We start from the raw sequence: 6000 nt of genomic DNA, 5'->3' as shown, positions 1-6000 counted from the left end.
CCCCAATTGGAAATTCAGAAGTAATATCTATATGAAAAATAGCTGGAAATAAATGCACTATATAACTCTGATCTTAGGTTTTGAAGTTTTTTTTAAAATGGTATTTAACACTCATATATTATACCGATGTTCTGTAAGCACCTACCGTTTCTGAGATGTTATATTTTAAATATAATAATTACCTATGTTCAGAAATGATTATATCAATATATATATATATATATATATATATATATATATATATATATATATATATATATATATATATATATACAGAATATATGATATATTTTGATGTTAATATTTTATATAATTTTCCTGCATTGTGGAAAATAGAATTTCATACAGGAAATTATATACCCTAGAGGGAATTGAAATCACGACCTTGTGATTTGAACTCCACTGTTTTTAACTGAGCTAATATGAACATTCTGATCAAATTCTTCATCAAATTCTGACCATTCTCATCTAACGATTGCTACTGGATTTACAAGACAATCAGATTCATATCCATTGCAAATGTTGTTTTTTGCCATATTTTATACTCTATTTTACTATGCATGCGAACATTATGATCGATATCTTTCCCTTCAGTCTTCTTTTACAAATGTAAAAGTTCTTTTAGGGATGGAAGTCAAAATGACACAATAAGCATGGGGATATATATACTTAATATTGTATCATTAAGTATATCAATAAACGTTAATTTCCTCACTTAATACCATTGCAAAAAATCTTATTATTTTTGAGAGGAAAAAACATATCAGCACAGTTTTCCCCGTTTGCTAAGGTAGGCTTTGAGATTCGAGCCACCAGCTTTTGTTTAGTGTTTTCCGGAAATATCCCAAGTTGGATTTCAGAAAATTTGTCGCCTCCAAACAACAATAAAGAATTCACTCATCCTTTATGGAACCGTGTGTACGTCCCGTTCGTTTTCCTTTTATGGGAGTTAATTTTTAGTTTTTCAATTGTGTTAATGATCTTATTCTTATCAGGTCTTATGTTTTTAACACGTTCTTAAATATTGCTAAATTTTACTTGCTTATTTCACGAATAGTTCCAATAGTGAAATTTGTTCTTCATCCCTTAGTTGCTTCTGATAATCATTTAACGCCTTCTTTGTTAATAACAGTAGGTATGTAGATTACTCAAAATCGATGTAAACTCTTCAGATTATTTTTTTCTGATACATAATGTATGTTCTTCTTCAAGTCTTTGTAGTATACTGCCCATATGCAACACCTATTATTTTTATTATGATATAATGCTTTGTAATAAAAAGATGAAAGTATATTAATAAAACCTAATACGCAGGAGTACGTATTTTCCAAAGCAGATTTTGATATTTACCAGCATACCTAATATTATATAGCTAACAGGTAATATAGTACATAGCATTAATCCTATATATACATAATATTCACAGCTAGGTACGTATAAAATATCTTCACTGTGTAATGCGCGATAGCATGGTAGTAATATCAACAATGTATTAATTAGACAAGTAATTTTATGTGTATGTTTCCTATTCAGCTATAATTCGGAGTCCTTGTTTTGTACAAGTTCCACTTTGTAAAAAGCAAACTGATAATACTTGAATTAATTTCAAGTGTTATAAATGCAATGTTTACTCATTTATATGATGGTGATTATAGAAAAAAGCAGGGATTAGTAAAAGATCAATTAGTACATTATTTTACAACAGAGTGTCTCATATTTCATTCTCTGAAAACTTTATGCTTTTTGTGCGTTAACAACTTTCTACCAAACTCTTTTTAATGTTCTCTGACTTGGTACCATGTTGTAGTAGTGCTTTTCTAGATAGCAGGTAGACAGCTATATAAATCTTATTTCCAGCTACTAGCCATATTCTTAAATTATTTTATGTCTCTGTGAGGTCCTATCTATCTTATAAAAGCAGTTATCTATCTTATCACAAATCAGTCTGATGGTTACAATTAGGTAATTCGTTTTTTTGTAATAACTAGTAGGCCGAAGGTTAAGACATTCCACAGCATGGCAAGTGCCTGCCACAGCATCCTGAAGAATGTAAATATATGGCCTGATAAGGTCCAGGAGAATAGACGGAAATCATGGAAGCCCCAGTATCTTGCAGCTCATGAACACTCCGGTCGACAGATAGAGATTGTCATACGGAACAGTTCCGCATTTAGGAGTTCGGAGTCTTTATGCACATTGGTGTTGGCGCCTAATAATTGTTTCTTCACCCCTTAATCCGTAGCTTAAAACTAAAAAAATGACTAAATTATATTTAGTAGTAAATTAACAATTAATTACAGTTAAAAATTAGTCACTAGATGCTACAGCTACAACTACGTAACCTAAATAAAAATAAGAAATATGTTCTGAGTTAATTTCAGATTTATACTTTATTACGTATTCATTCCTAATAGATTCGAACTTCATGGTGTTCTAGCAAATGTTAAAAAATCTATTTGTTCTTTTTTATTTTTCAGACGAGAACTAAGATATATTACAATTTTTCTACAAAATAGGAAAAGTGAAACTTGACAGGAACGAAACCTAGCTAGCGAAACGGTGAATGTCATGTGGGATGAAGTATAGGTGTCCAGAATAGAGCTACGACTAACCTGCAATATACTGAAGCTTTTTGTTCTCGGAAGAAGAAAGCCGGGACCCGTAACCACGGAGTTACAACGATAGGTCCCAAAGGGCATCTACTCTATCATGCAGAAAAAATAATGACACGAAGAAAAACTATCGGAATAAGATAAAACCGACATCGATTTTTTTTACTTAAAATTCTATACCTTGAATAATGATGCTTATGTCATATGCTATACATAGACGGTGTGTATGAACGAAAAAGATAAAAGTTTTCCTGTTAATAAAAATAGGTAAGGTTGGACTGTTTATAGTCTTTATGGGAAGGACATTAGTAGAGACTAACCATAAAATAGTAATTGCTCTTGAATTTGAACACTAACGAGGCAGGATAAAGGCAAAGAAAAAGCCAGGCGTAATTTTCATGCGTACAACAAGAAACTTGAAAATAGCAAATTAATATATAAAGAGTATTTAATAGTACATTTTCAAGCGAAAGTAATCCCGGTAGAAAACGCGGCGTAGAAGGAAGTTCCCATAACAGTAAGGAGTTAAAAAAGTAAACTGGTGCAGACAGTCGTAAAATAAGTCAACTAATATTCAGACACTTTCGAACTTGTCAATAATATACGCAAGATGGAAATGATGATAACAGGCAAGGAACCAAAAGAGTGTAAACCACTAAACATCGCTCAATGGCAGTAGCGAAAAAACAATGGTCAGTTTTAAAGTTGGCTTTTATATACTTTCTAAGAACATATACCATATTTGTGTGCGATTTTAATTTCATATTTTTCGTTTTTCCAAAAGAGTCCTTGGTACGTGTCAAGTTCTAATATCCCTTTCCGGATCCTGGCATTTTGGGCTATTTTTTAGACTTTCAGTCAAGCAGCTACTGTATCGTCACTATTTATCCTAGGATCATGGTTCATACCTCATTCTCTTTACAATAGAGTAGGCTTTCAAATGGTATCACACCCATGCACATACCGTATACCAGGAGAGGGAAAATTGATGTCAAAGGGAAAATTTTGTTGGGGAAATTTTTTTGTCCAACTTTGGGCCCAACTGGCCCCTCTCTGTGTGAACGTAGACACCTCCAAAAAATGTCATAAATAGTACTTGGTAATCTAAATGCGTGTACCAAATTTCAAGTTTCTATCTTGAATAGTAAGGGCAGGAGAAATTTTATCAAGAATTTTCACCATGCCCAAAACTACCGCAAAACACCATGATCTCAGGGAAAAAAATTCCTGAGACATCCCTAATTACCCTAGGGTTATGTTTCGCCCATCATTCTCTTCAGAACAGAACTGTCTTTCACACGATATGACTCACGTGTCTCTATCATGTATATAAAGGGGGAAAATCCCGAAGAAATGGATTTTTTGGGTCTAAAAATCCTTTTTCTCAACTTTTGCCCCCCTGGACCCCCCTGTTTCTACGCAGAAATAAAAAAAAACTTCTGTCAAATACTAGTCGGTGGACTGAATGTTTGTGCAAAATTTCAATCTTCTACGTGAAAAAATAGGCCCGCCAGAAAAAATTTCCCTACCATGCCCCACTTTTACCCTATACAGAAGTATATTTGGATAAAAATTCACTGAGACGGGCCTAATTACCCTAGAATAATAATTCGACCGTCGATCTCTTCAGAATGTAACTGCCTTTCAGACGGTATGACTCACGTGTCCCCATCGTGTATGTGAGACGGGAAACTGACGAAAAACGGGATTTTTGGGGTAAAAATATCCCTTTTTTAACCCTTTGCCCCTCCGGGCTTCCCCGCCTGTTTTAGCACTGACATCGGAACAAAAAATCTGGTAAATACTACTCGGTGGAATGAATGTTTGTGCAAAATTTCAATCTTCTACGTTCAAAAATAAGCCCGTCAAAAAATAATGAACATAAGGCTTAAAAAGGCTTAAAAAGGGAAAAAATTTATTTTAAGATTATGACGTCATCACCTCCTATGTCTGGACGCAGGACAGTCTGAAACCATATGTAATGTTTTCTACAATGTCTCTGGACTTGAAAAAAAATAACCGGACGAAAAATCTCAAATAGGAGAGAAATAACGCAATGTACCATGAAAAATGCGTATGGTACAAATTGTACCAAGGATCGGGAAAGGGATATACATACCCTTGATTCACATAGACATAAGGCAAAGAACTGCGTGAAAACACGCAAAGTTGTAAAATCCCTCAAGAAAAAAGAAGGATAGTGAATAGAAAATTTTGCCTATACGATCACTAACCATTATCACTCTGTATTCAAAAAGTGGGCAGCAACAAAAGAAGCAATGCTAGAGAGCATGGCAATGTCGTACCAAGGAACGGAAGTCATGTGGAAAAATAAAGATCAATTAATGAGTGGGTACAAATATCATTAACTGTAAAAAATACGCGTCTCAGTATGTGCTAGAATATCCAAAATCTGAGTACTACCTTTATAGCCCGTCCGCATCAATGAACGATTCAGTATATGATTTTCGTTGGGAATCTGTATGAGACAATAGAATTTACAACTAATCACAGTTTCAGCGCTAAATAAGAAAACCAAGTGAATGACTATAACTACTTACGGGTAAAGTTTCCTTTGCATTCGCAACCTGTAACATAAAGAGAAAAATATAAGCTTATTTTTAGAAAAGCATATTCAGCAACATAATGCATAAGGCGATCAGGGAATATAACTACTTACAAAGTTTTTCAAAAATGGTGGTGAATAATTGAAGCTGTATCTTGAGTAGAGCCTCTTCCCTGTTAGCGCCATCTGTTCATGAATGCAGAGAGAACGGGAGGTATTTTATTATATATTGTTGACTATTAAAGTTTGAAATGAGCTATATGCAACCAGAATTGGCCTGGGTCAGATCTAGACCCAAAGTCTCTGATTTCGTTGTACTTGGCGGAAAAGCACGAGTAAAATATGTTTTGTTCATCTAAGTTTTCGTGGCTACAGGGTACCTGCAGATGACTGGACAGAGCGCATTGCAGTGGGATGTACAATTCAGATTGGCGGTCTTATACTGGCAATCCGCAAGTGCTTTGTCTCCTGTACGAACCCCCAAACGAACCGAAAAAATCACACAACAAAACAATTATATATATATATATATATATATATATATATATATATATATATATATATATATATATATATATATATATATATATATATTCATCCTCACGGCATTGTCAAGGCTCTATATTTGTATTTTACATTTATTATTGCAACCGGGTGTTTCTGACTTCCGTATACGGTAGCTCGATCATCACCCTTCTTCTTCGCGCGCACAGTCATTCGAAGAACTGAAAACGTACTCTGTACACAAACAGTTTATGGTTGTGAACTCGGAAAGCCTGGTACTTCTGCTTGTCAAGGTAAAAAAGTGGGAGAAAAAAGGAT

General features: G+C 34.1%; 1 long non-coding RNA gene across 1 annotated transcript in view; it reads right to left on the bottom strand.

Annotated features, from left to right (window-relative positions):
- Positions 1–5173: 5173 nt before the first annotated feature.
- The window catches only part of LOC145683325 (uncharacterized), a 366867-nt gene continuing 366040 nt past the window's right edge, over positions 5174–6000 (bottom strand). The window contains exon 4 of the long non-coding RNA XR_014131044.1: positions 5174–5200. This is a non-coding gene — a long non-coding RNA (uncharacterized LOC145683325). The remainder of the gene's footprint in view (positions 5201–6000) is intronic.

The sequence above is a fragment of the Thermobia domestica genome, chromosome 4, assembly GCF_964235325.1.
Source record: "Thermobia domestica chromosome 4, izTheDome1.hap1.1, whole genome shotgun sequence".
Taxonomy (NCBI): Eukaryota; Metazoa; Arthropoda; class Insecta; order Zygentoma; family Lepismatidae; genus Thermobia; species Thermobia domestica.
The sequence above is the reverse complement of the archived record's forward strand: the minus strand, read 5'-3'. Positions and strand labels throughout refer to the sequence as shown.